The sequence below is a fragment of the Triticum aestivum genome, chromosome 5B (genome assembly GCF_018294505.1).
Source record: "Triticum aestivum cultivar Chinese Spring chromosome 5B, IWGSC CS RefSeq v2.1, whole genome shotgun sequence".
NCBI lineage: Eukaryota > Viridiplantae > Streptophyta > Magnoliopsida > Poales > Poaceae > Triticum > Triticum aestivum.
The window spans coordinates 87,136,610-87,149,919 of record NC_057807.1 but is presented as its reverse complement, the minus strand read 5'-3'; the positions used below and the strand labels follow the sequence as shown (position 1 = coordinate 87,149,919).

Genomic DNA, 13,310 nt, shown 5'->3' with positions numbered 1-13,310 from the left:
ACTATTTGTATAAAAATGTCAATTGAACCTTTATGGGATTCTACCAGGTCATCTCTCAGTTTTTTTCTATTCCTTTTCTCACTTATAAACATTTTTTAGAAGACATGTAACCAAATAATGAAATAATTGTAGAAAAACAGTCAATACAGGGAACAAAAACACCTGAATATGGGCATATGGCTTGATGTCGAATTGTCAATGCAGCTTCCTAGATCTGCAAGGCTGCAACACTCATTCCCCATCCCCCCTTCTCATCCCTGGATCCAATGAAGCTTTGAAGAACAGGCCAGCAGAAGAGCAGGAACTAGGAAGAGAAGAATTGGAGATGTCAGATGGAGCAATCAGAGGCGTAGAGGCGGGCTATTTAACAATGCATGAAAAAAGTACTTGATTAGGCGAAGGAGGGAGACTTACCATCTCTGATGTGGTGATGCCTCAAACGTCTACTTGATGGGGAACATTGAGGATGCAAACATAGATGTTTGGGGGAAGGGAATAGCACCATCGATCTCCATTAATGTATACACGGGAGCGGCACATCGAATTTGGAAGTGCATGGGAGCGGCGGCGCCATTCTCTGAGATTGGAGAATTCGGGGAAGGAGCCGAGGCGGCGAGGAGACTGGAGGAGATCGATGGAGTGCTCCAGTTCGGTCCGTGAGTGCTAGCTACGTGGTGGGCTTGGGCTTTCTTTTATTTCCTCTTAATTTTTTCTAGACCTAAAGAAGATACTACCTGGGCCGGGGCCCCTACATCCCAGGGGCCCAGGGCGGTCGCCCCGTTGCCCCGGCCTATGGGCCGACCCTGCTCGCAACCCCTGTTGTTGCATCTACCAGCTCTTTTCAGCAGTGACATCTGCTCCGTTTGTTTGGTTGTGTCTGCTATGTTTTGCTTGCCCCTCGGGAACGCACCAAATTGACCGCTCAGTCTGTTGAGTGTGTCTTTCTTGGATACAGTGATGAGCATAAGGGCTATCGGTGTTGGGATCTTGTCGGTCGCCGGATGCGTTTTTCCCGGGATGTGACCTTTGATGAATCTCGTCCCTTCTACCCGCGTCCATCCTCCTCGGCTTTTTCTATGGAGGACATGTCTTTTCTTACTTTCCCAGATACACCTCCCTCTGTGCCCAGTATTCCTACTCCTCATCCTGCTGTTGCAGATCGGACGCCGTCCTCTCCTATGATTTCTTCTACTCACTCGTCGCATGATTCTCCACCTTCATCGCCGATAGCTTCCCCTTTTCCACCTTCATCACCGATACATTCCCCGTCTCCACCTCAAGTGATTCCACCTCTTCCATCCTTTCCTTTTCATTATACTCGTCGTTCACGTGTTGTGAATGAGTCTGCCGATGTGCCCTCTACTTCTGTTGTGTCGTCTTCCTCCTCTCACCCGAATTATGGTCTTTGTTCTCGGCCTTGTCCGCCCCCTGACCGATATTCTCCTTCTCGTTATGGTCTTTCGGCCGTTCTTGAGCCGACTTCTTATCGAGATGCTATTGTTCATCTTGAATGGCAGTTCGCGATGGCAGAGGAGATTGCTGCCCTTGAGCGCAATGGCACGTGGGACCTGGTTTCTCTTCCCCCCGTGTTCGTCCCATCACTTGTAAGTGGGTCTATAAGATTAAGACTCGCTCTGATGGTTCTCTTGAGCATTATAAAGCTCGTCTTATGGCTCGTGGCTTTCAGCAGGAGCATGGTCGTGATTACGATGAGACTTTTGCTCCTATGGCCCATATGACCACTGTCCGCACACTTATCACTGTGGCCTTTGTTTGCCATTGGTCCGTGTCTCAGCTTGATGTTAAGAATGCCTTCCTTAATGGTGAGTTGTGTGAGGAAGCTTATATGCAGCCACCACCTGGGTATTCAGTTCCTGATGGCATGGTTTGCCGTCTTCGTCGCTCTCTATATGGCCTTAAGCAAGCCCCCTGCACTTGGTTTGAGCGTTTTGCCTCTGTGGTCACTGCAGCTGGTTTTTTCGCCCAGTGCTCATGATCTAGCGTTGTTTGTCCACCTTTCTGTTTGTGGTCACACTCTTCTTCTTCTATATGTTGATGACATGATCATGACTGGCGATAATTCTGAGTACATTGCCTTCGTCAAGGCCCGTCTCAGTGAGCAGTTTCTTATGTCTGATCTTGGTCCCCTTTGTTACTTTCTTGGGATTGAGGTTTCCTCCTCCTCTAATGGCTTTTCTATTTCCCAAGAAAAGTATATCCAGGGTCTTCTTGCTCGTGCGACTCTTAGTGACGAGCGCACTGCTGAGACTCATATGGAGCTCAATGTTAACCTTCGTGCTTATGATGGTGAGCTCTTGTCTGATCCGACGCGTTATCGTCATCTTGTTGGGAGTCTTGTCTCTCTTGCTGTCACTCATCCGGATATCTCCTATCCGGTCCATATTCTGATCCAGTTTGTTTCCGCTCCCACTTCAGTTCACTATAGTCACCTTCTTCGTGTTCTACGATATCTTCGTGGCACGATCTCTCATCGTCTCTTTTTTCCTCGTACCAACTCGTTATAGCTCCAGGGCTATTCAGATGCTACGTGGACCAGTGATCCTTCGGATCGCCGTTCACTTTCTGCTTACTGTGTTTTTCTTGGTAGTTCTCTCATTGCCTAGAAGACGAAGAAACAAACTGTAGTTTCTCGTTCGAGTGCAGAGGCCGAGTTGAGAGCTATGGCTCTTATGACGACAGAGGTGACTTGGTTACGATGACTACTGGAGGATTTTGGTGTTTCTGTTACTACACCTACCACCCTCTTGTCCAATAGTACAGGTGCTATCAGTATTGTGCGGGACCTTGTGAAGCATGAGCTTACCAAGCATATTAGTGTTGATGCTTATTATGTGCACGCTGCTGTGCAGGATCATGTTATTGCTCTTCAGTATGTGCCTTCCGAGTTACAGCTAGCGGACTTCTTCACGAAGGCATAGACTAGAGCACACAACATAGATTTCACCTCTCCAAACTCAGTGTTGTCGAGCCACCATGAGTTTGAAGGGGGGGGGGGTGTTAGAGTTATATTGATGATGGCCTTTGGCCTTTTGTATTCTTGCCTTTTGGCATCCTCATGTACATCATATATATGGTGGCTTTGACCTCCTAGTAATACAAGTTGCATATTCATGACACTTATCACCACAGTAGTAACAATATTGAGATATAAAAGGAAGAAATATAGCACATGAAGTGGTAATGGCTTGCAGCAAACAAAGTTGTTCGTCATCTGGAACATTGATGGACAAGATCTGTACAAGAAAATTGTTGACGCCACAAAGAATTTCGGTGATAGTCACTGCATTGGAACTGGAGATAGTGGGTCGGTGTATAGAGCTCAGTTACCTAGTGGTGAAATATTTGCGGTGAAGAAGATCCATCTGATGGAAGATGATGAGTCATTTGATCATGAAATAGATGCATTGATCCATATTTAGCATCGAAACATTGTGAAGTTATTTGGCTACTGTTCTGCAACTCAGGGAAGATTTCTGGTGTACGAATACATGGACAGAAGAAGCTTAGCATAATCTTTAAAGAATAGGGAAACTATAGCTGATTTGGATTGGATAAGAAGGTTAAATATTATCAATGATGTTTCTCATGCTTTATCTTAAATGCATCATGATTGCTTTGCACCGATAGTCCATAGAGACATATCAAGCAACAACATTTTGCTTGATCTGGAATTCAGAGCATGCATCTCTGATTTTGGTATAGCCAAAGTACTATATGCGGATGATTCAAACTGCACAAGGCTTGCCGGGACAAAAGGGTATCTTGCCCTAGGTAAATTATATCCTTTTCTGTTAGATCCGTGTGTTGTTATGTTTTCTTTCTCTTCCGACCAAATTTTAAAATTTTATATTTATTTTGCTGAGGATGCCAAGAAGTAATTTGTACAAATATCCTAATTTCTTGTTTAATCTGTTATCCTATCATAGTTTTGTTTGCCAACCACACTTTGTTTGTCTCTACTCTCTAGTCTGTACAATCTACAATGGCAACAGTTATTGAGCGAACTTCTTTAGCAGTTGGGTAATACTCCCTCCGTTCCTAAATATAAGTCTTTATAGAGATATCACTATGGACCACATACGGACGTATATAGATGCATTTTAAGTGCAGATTCATTCATTTAGCTCCGTATGTAGTCTATAGTAAAATCTGTACAAAGACTTATATTTAGGAACGGAGGGAGTACTACCTTTGTTGTGTGATCCTCTAGATTCAGTATGTTGAAGTGTCAGAGAAATCTAACTGTTGAATATTGGTGTGGCAGAGCTTGCATAATTGTTCGCACACGAACACGTCACGTGTACCCTCGACGCCGGGGGTGATGCACCGCAGCTCACCTCTAAGGAGACCCGTCGGAAGCGCGGTATGCAAGGCAATCCGGTGGGCTCTTTTGTAGACCCGAAACCCCACACGCCCGGAGGGACCCCGTCAGGGCGCGCGCGGTTATGGGCTGCCCTAGGTCGACCTGACCGCCCCCAGGGCCTCGAGGTTCGCCGCCTTGCAACAAGAAGAACATGCGAAGAACGAGGAAGAAGAAGAACAAGGGAGAAGGAAAAAGTAAAGGTAAAAAGTGCAAATAGATTTGTTCGATTGTGTGTTGTTCAATCGCCCGTCACCTATTATCTATATAAGAGGCGGATGGACTTCCCATACAAGAAAAGGACTTGCCTTGCCGTCCAAATTATCAAAGTCTAGCCAAACTCGGACTTCTCACGACCTTCGGCCCGGATGTCCGGCTCTAGGCCCGGATGATCCGGCCTAGCCCAGTTTTCTGACAGCAGCTCACTGTTTGGGCTCTAAAATTCACATACGACCTTGGATTTGGGCGAGTTTTATATCGAAATCCACCGCCTCGACGAGATGCACAACTTTCATGTTGAACACTTTTCGATCTGAGGTCGTCTTGAGGGAGTTTCGGGCTGTTTTCTAACATCTGCGGCAGAAAAAACTGCCCGGATGTCGGACTTTTACCCGGACTGTCCGGCCTCCATCCGGATCATCCGGGATTGGACCCAGATCATCCGGCTTCAGTGTCAACCTTCTGGCGTCTTTGTACTTCAATTAACCGGATGATCCGGACCCCGGCCCGGATGATCCGGCCAAACATTGCTGCAGCGCACGGTTTTGCCTCTAACTTTTGCATATGACCTCGGATGGGGACGATTTTTATATTAAAATCGTCCGTTTCGATGAGACGAAGAACTTTGCAATTGTAAGTTTTTCCATCCAAGGCCATCCTTGTCAGGACCCCGACTCGATGACACATCGATCTAGCCTGTAACACCTCATATCACTTTGCGGCCTCACGCACGGTATCCCCACGGGTGTCGCCTTACCTTTGCCCGGGACCGTTTGCGCCTTTTAGCTCACGTATATGATAGTGTCGCTAGCATCCATATGTTAAGGAGCCCGGGCTGACATGACTAGTTGTAAACCCAAAGTGGCACAGACTTACAGGGACAGGCATCCATGACCCAGCTTCGAACGTGTCGGTCATCAGCAAGAGGGTCCGGGCTGTAGCACTGGGCTAGCAGGACTCCGGTAAACCGGGCTGTAGCGGGCTAACAGGACTCCGGTACTCAATGCGTGACATTTCCCCGAAGGGACAGACACCGGAACGAAGAAGGACACATGCCGGCTAGCCTAAGTGCTCCAGAGCAGTAGCAAGCTACCATGGCTCAGTGGTAACACTAGGAGACATTTCCCGGTAAGAGAGGCTACTAAAGATAAACAACTAGATAGTCAGATCCCACACATACCAAGCATTTCAATAACATACACACAGTATGCTCGATATGTGCAAATACAACATGGCATCACAACATGACTCTACGACACAAGTACTTTATTTAAGGCTCAGGGAGCCATACATAATCATACACACAGGTACGGGTCACACGACCCAGCATTCAAGTCATACAGTCATACAAACCAGCAGCGGAAGTAACTTGTCTGAGTACAAACAACTAGTAAAATAAAAGAGGCTTCGAAAGCCTAGCTATACTATGTGGTCCATCACAAGCTCAGGGTCACCACCTGGGTCTTTAGCCTACTCGTTGATGTCAACGTCTACATAGAACCCATCAGAAGGGGTTGCAGCGTCTTCTGTAAAAAATGTAGATTATAGTAACATGAGTACAAAGGTACTCAGCAAGACTTACATCAGGTCCTACATACATGCATATTATCAAGAAGGGTTGGTGGAGTTATTGCAGCAAGCCAGCTTTGACTCTTGGCTAGGCTATCCTACGATACTTCAACTTGAAATGGTTTTGCGCACACGAGTCCACTACTCACCACTGCAATACACTACCGAGGATCCACCTCCGTCTTCCTACGGAAGAGCCATCCTCGGCACTCACACTTATCTTGAGGCTTTTAGTAGTTTCCATTTACTTGTCTATGAACTGTATAGGCAACCAAGTAGTCCTTTACCGCGGACGCGGCTATTCGAATAGATTATGATAACCCTGCAGGGGTGTACTTCTTCATACATGTTTCCACCACTTAGCGTCTGCACACGACATGTGCTCGGCAGACTTCAAGCGAAAGCCGACGTGGGTGTAGACCACGACCAACCTAAACACTTAAGCCTCTAGTCCAGGTTTATCGCCTATTCAGGTTCCATCCGCAGGGAGTCCGGCCGAGGTTTCCCATACGGCCCCGAACGATGTGAACAGGGTTCCCGAGATACCTAACGGGTATTCGGTACACCGTGCCACATACCTACCGCATCACAGCCCACCCCTACGGTCAGCGCTGTCCACGGCCTCCAGTAGGCTACAAACACCAGAAACTACGTGCAACTCCTGGACAGAGGGCTAGGGTGAATAAGAAGTCGAGCGGGGTCATATTTCAGGGCCCAATGCATGGTAGTAGCTGTATCTTAAATCACACATACAGATCTCAGTGCTTAAGGTCGGCTTCAATGAAACAACCCACCATGTACTCCTACATGGCCTCTCATCGATACCTTTACCAAATCGTGTTCACCACACCACTCTCATTACCGACATAATCATTTCACTCTAGCCCATCACCCAGATGAACCAGACCTGACACGACTCTAAGCATAGCAGGCATAGCAAGGTAGGAACAACACATACATATGGCTCAATCAACTCCTACACATGCTAGTGGGTTTCATCTAGTTACTGTGGCAATGACAGGTCATGCAGAGGAAATGGGTTCAACTACCGTAGCACACAGCAGTTTGAAACGCGTTGTCTTAATAGAGTAAAAGAGAGCAGGAGCGAGAACATGGGATTGTATCGATATGATCAAATGGTTGGTTGCTTGCCTGATGGTTCGATGCACTGATACGGTTCTTCATTAGGGTAATCACGGTACTCCTCGGAGGCAGAACCTGTCGCAAAGGACATCGATACGCAAACATCACCAAACAATGTGCAACAATATGATGCATGCATGAGACATGGCAAGATGAGTGTGTTGGCTAATGCAACTAAAACCAGAAGGGTTTGAACAAATTTGAATCAAAGATTCAAATTTCAAACTCAAACATGGCCTCTTTAAGTGCTTTTTCTTGTTCTGCTTAAAACATCAATTTAACTTGTTTGAACATGCATGAAAATAGTACAGATGGATAGATTGGATTTTTCTGATCATTTTTCATATATAATTTGTCCAATTTGGAGTTACAGAATAAAAGTTATGAATTTTTGAAGTTTAAATAATATTCTGGAATTTCCTGATTTAAATTAAATCCAGAAATTATAATTATTGCACCAGCATGACGTCAGCATGACGTCAGTGGTCAACTGCGGCTGTCTGGGGTCAAACCTGACGTGTGGGGGCCACACGTCAGTGACAGGGGGGTTTAACAGGTTTAAATTAATCCTAATTAGGGATTAGTGGCACTGGGGCCCACTGGTCAGTGTCAGGGGTTAACTAACAGTGGTTAGCACTAATCCTAATTAGCTACAGGGCTGGGCCCACCTGTCAGGGACTCAGGGGGTGTCCTGCCGTGGTCAAAGTGGGTCAAACCCACCGGCGACGTGACGCCGGCGAGGCCCGAGACGGCGGCGCGACGCGGGATCGCGCTACAGGGCACGGGCAAGGCCGTGCTTGGGCTCGTTGGAGAGCCCTTGCTCCCGCGCATCGAACGGTGGCTGTGGCTGGGCCTGGGGTGGCCGGAGTCGACGGCGGCGAGCTCGGCTGCGGCCGCCGGAGTTCGGGTGCGGTCGGGATCGGTGTTGCAGAGGGTTTGGGGAGGCGTTAGTGTGTGCTGCGTGATCCTAGTGAGGTGTGGAGCACGATAGTGTGCTCGGTTGGGTGCTACGGTGACCGTGGCCACGACGGCGACATCGCCGGCGGCGTGGAGCTCTCGGCCAAGGTGGGGCTAGGGCCTAGAGGTCGGGAGAGACCAGGGGAGAAGGGGGAAACGATCCGGGGGCTCACCGCGGAGCTGCAGGGATGGTTAGCGGCTCGGGGACGCGCTGGAGACGACGAATTCGACGGCGACGATGGTCGGAGCCCGAAGAGGGGAACGGCGACGTGGCGGCGATGCAGGGCTTCCGGGGAGCTGTGGAGCGGTGGGGAGGAAGAGGGGGTCGTGGTGGAGCTTCTGAGCTAGTCGGGGGAGCGAGGGGTGGCCGGAGATGGCTGCTATGGCGAACGGCGGCGACGGTGGTGTTCGGCCGTGTGAGAGAGAGAGCGAGGGAGAGGAGGGAAGAGCCGGGGGAGAGTGAGAGAGAGCAGGGGAGAAGCGTGGCGTCGTCCCGGGGCATCGAGGCGAGGAGGGGAGGGCAGGCAGGCAGGGAGAGAGGTGGCGTGGCGCGGTGGCGCGCGCGCGCGCCGGCCACACTCCCCTCCCTCTGTCGGGACGAAGACGACAGAGGAGGGAGGTGGGCTGGGCCGGCTGCTGGCTGGGCCGGCCAGCTGGCTGGGCTGCACAGGGAGGAGCCCAGGTAAGCTTCTCCCTTTTATTTTATTTTTCTGTTTTTTAATTTCTGACATTTGTTTTGATTTAAATAAAATATTAAATCATTTTATTTCCTTATGCCAATTTTTGCAGGAGCTAGATATATTATTTCAGAGCTCCTTTATAAATGGCATAATATTTGGACATATATTAATATATATAATTAATATATTTCCAATGCAAATATTTATGCATTAATTCCAAATGCCCAAAATAAATACCTATGAGCTCTTAAAAACATTGGTTTGATTTTTATCTCTGTCCAATATTTTCAGAGAGCAACATGAGCATTTTCTTGGACCTTTTTGGAGAAATTTTTATTTGGATCATTTTCAAAAAATGATTCTGAGGGTTTCACAGATCCCCATTTCAAGTTTCTGATGAAAGAGGAAACATGATGCAACACTCTAATGCATGGCTAGCTAGGATGTGACAACTCACCCCCACTCAAAAGAATCTCGTCCCGAGATTTGGGTTCCTCCGGGAAGAAGGCAGGATACTCGAGTCGAAGACGATCCTCCCTTTCCCAGGTTGCTTCATCCTCCGAATGGTGCGACCATTGAACTTTGAGAAACTTGATATTATGACGTCGGGTGGTACGTTCGGCCTGATCGAGGATACGAATGGGGTACTCTCGATATGTAAGATTATCTTGGAGATCAAGCGTTTCGTGGTCCACTTCACGGATAGGATCCGAGAAGCAACGCCTGAGTTGAGAAACGTGGAAGACATCGTGGACCCTGGAGAGGTGCGGAGGTAGTTCCAACTGGTAGGCAACTCCTCCTCGTTTGGCAAGAATGCGAAAAGGTCCAATGTAATGAGGAGCCAATTTGCCTTTGATACCGAAACGATGGGTTCCCTTCAGAGGGGTGACCCGAAGATAAGCCTTCTCGTCAACCTCGAAAGTCATAGCCTTATGTTTTCGGTCATATTGACTCTTTTGACGAGATTGGGCTGTTTTCAACTTTTCACGAACGATGCGAACTTGTTCTTCTGCTTCCTGAATCATGTCCGGGCCAAAGAATTGTCTTTCCCCGGTCTCTGACCAGTTAAGGGGTGTTCGACACCGTCGTCCATAGAGAACTTCAAAAGGGGCTTTACCCAAGCTAGATTGATAGCTGTTGTTGTAAGCGAATTCGGCAAATGGAAGGCACTTCTCCCAGTCCATGCCGAATGAGATAACAGAGGCTCGAAGCATGTCTTCTAGAATCTGGTTGACGCGTTCCACTTGACCACTCGACTGAGGGTGGAAGGCGGTGCTAAAGGAGAGACGAGTCCCCATAGCATTTTGGAAACTTTCCCAAAATCGAGAGGTGAAAAGACTTCCTCGATCCGAGTTAATTTCCAAAGGAACACCATGGAGAGACACTATTCGGGAGATGTACAAATCTGCCAGCTGACTAGCGGTTATACTCTCACGAACAGGTAAGAAATGGGCTACTTTGGAAAGACGATCGACCACGACGAAAATAGCATTATTCCCTCTCTTGGTCCTGGGAAAACCGGTAATGAAATCCATACCAATTTTATCCCATTTCCATTCAGGAATAGCTAAGGGTTGAAGGGTGCCAGCAGGCCGTTGGTGCTCTGCTTTTACACGACGACAGACGTCGCAATTTTCAATATACTGAGCAATTTCTCTCTTCATCCTAGTCCACCAGAACCTCTGGCGTAGGTCCTGATACATCTTAGTACTACCGGGATGAATGGTGAGAGGAGATTCATGAGCTTCCTTAAGGATCAATTGCCGTAGATGCTGGTTCTTGGGAACCACTAGACGGTTCTCAAAGTACACAACACCATGATCATTTGTGGAGAAACAACTAGCACCTCCGCTAGCAATGTTCTCTTTGATTTTAGATATTCCCTTATCTCGCCTTTGGGCATCGATGATTTGATCCGTAAGAGTAGGTTTTGCTACCAAGGTGGAAAGAAAACCTTGAGGTACAATGTGAAGGTTAAGCTTCCGAAATTCCTCATGGAGGAGCGGTTGACTTTGTTGTAACATCAGGTTGTTACAATAAGATTTACGACTTAGCGCATCAGCCATGACGTTGGCTTTCCCTGGGGTGTAAGTTATTCCTAAGTCGAAGTCTGTGATCAATTCAACCCAACGTCTCTGCCTGAGATTCAAATCCGGTTGGGTGAAAATGTACTTCAGACTTTGGTGATCAGTGAATATTTCGCAACGATTACCGAGGAGGTAATGTCGCCAGGTCTTAAGTGCATAGACTACGGCTGCAAGCTCTAGATCATGAGTAGGATAATTCTCCTCGTGTGGGTGCAATTGCCGTGAAGCGTAAGCAATTACGTGTCGATCTTGCATAAGAATGCAACCTAGTCCTTGTCGCGAGGCGTCGCAGTAGATAACAAAGACCTTGGAAAAGTCTGGCGGTACCAGTACGGGAGCAGAGGTCAGGCGTCTTTTCAGTTCCTGAAAGCTGAGCTCACATTGTGGAGTCCATTCGAACTTCTTATCTTTCTTGAGGAGTTCGGTTAGGGGTTTAGCAACTTTGGAGAAGTTCTCGACAAAGCGACGACAATAGCTCGCTAAGCCTAGAAAACTCCGAACTTGCTTGACCGATTCAGGTGGAGTCCAATTAAGGACGGCTTGAACTTGCTCAGGATTAACAGCAATACCTTTACCAGATATTACATGACCTAGATAGGTCACTTCTGATAACCAGAATTCACATTTAGAAAATTTGGCATAAAGGCGATGCTCTCGAAGTTTCTTCAACACTAGCCTCAAATGTTCGGCATGTTCTTCCTCGTTCTTGGAGTAGATGAGTATATCATCGAGGTAAACCACGACGAATTTATCCAAATACTCCATGAAGATTGAGTTCATTAACCGAGAAAAGGTGGCTGGAGCGTTGGTTAGTCCGAAGGACATGACGGTGTACTCGTATTGGCCATAACGAGTAACAAAGGCCGTTTTGGGAATGTCCCCGTTTCTGATTTTTATTTGATGGTAGCCCAACCTCAAATCCATCTTGGAGAAGACTGAGGATCCAGCGAGCTGATCATACAGGTCGTTGATCCTGGGAAGTGGATATTTGTTCTTGATTGTGACCAAATTGACAGGTCGGTAATCTACAACCATCCGGTCCGTACCATCCTTCTTCTTGACGAATAGGACGGGGCAAGCCCACGGAGATGAACTAGGGCGGATGAAACCCTTTTTGAAGGATTCATCGAGTTGTTTCTTAAGCTCGGCTAGTTCTAGTGGTGCCATCTTATAAGGTCTTCTAGCAATCGGAACGGTTCCGGGGATGAGGTCGATTACGAACTCAACATCCCTGTCAGGTGGAACACCTGGCAATTCCTCTGGAAAGACATCCGGGAAGTCACGGACTACCGGAATGTCCTCAAGGTCTGGCAAAGGGCTGGCGTTAAGAGAATATAATTGTCGCTTGGCTATTTGGGTCAAGACATTGACTATCTTCCCCGAAGGATGGGTGAGTTGAACAGTCCTAGAGAAGCAATCAATTTGGGCATGATGAGCTGACATCCAGTCCATACCCAGAATGATATTAATATCTGAAGATTTAAGGGCTATCAAAGATGCGAGAAAAACAAGTCTGTCGACTTGGATTTCGTTTCCATGGCTTACTCTAGAAGTTTGCCATTTGGATCCCGGAGTTTGAATTACCATAGAGGTTGGCATGTCACAGAATGCAACGTTATGCAAACGAGCATAATTTTCGGATATAAAAGAATGAGAGGCTCCTGTATCGAAAAGAACAGATGCCGGGTGGCAATTAACAAGGAGCGTACCGAGAACGACGTTGGGATCCTCTTGAGCTTCTTCAGCAGAGATGCAGTTGACATGGCCACGTGAGGCGGTGACCGGTTTAGCATGAAACACTTTCCCTGTCGGCTTGCCACGGCCAACAGCTTTAGCAGATTGATTGGGGTTGGTCTGGGGACACTCACGCATATAGTGACCAGATTCCCCACACTTGAAACAAGTCACGGAACTGGTACGTGGAGGAGCATTGTTAGATGGACCCCCATAGGGCTTGGCCGGTGCAGACTGTTGAACAGGGCGAGGCGCCTGGAAAGATGGCCTCGGTGTGAACCTGGGTGGCAGGGCGGTGTTGGGTACCCACACGCGGCGCTTCTGAGGACCAACACCGGATGAGGAACCCATATCACGGCCATGCTTGCGTGTTGCGTCATAGTCAGTCTGACCAGTTTCAGCACTGATGGCTTTATTGACAAGTTTCTGAAAAGATGTGCACTCATGCAGACGGAGGTCGCGGCGAAGCTCAGGACTAAGTCCCTTACGGAACCTTGCTTGCTTCTTGGCGTCAGTAGAAACTTCCTCGGTTGCATATCG

The 13,310-nt window shown here is 47.7% G+C and overlaps 1 pseudogene; it reads left to right on the top strand.

Annotated features, from left to right (window-relative positions):
* LOC123114670 (probable leucine-rich repeat receptor-like protein kinase At1g35710) overlaps positions 1 to 13,310 on the top strand; it is a 44,689-nt pseudogene that overhangs the window by 19,105 nt on the left and 12,274 nt on the right.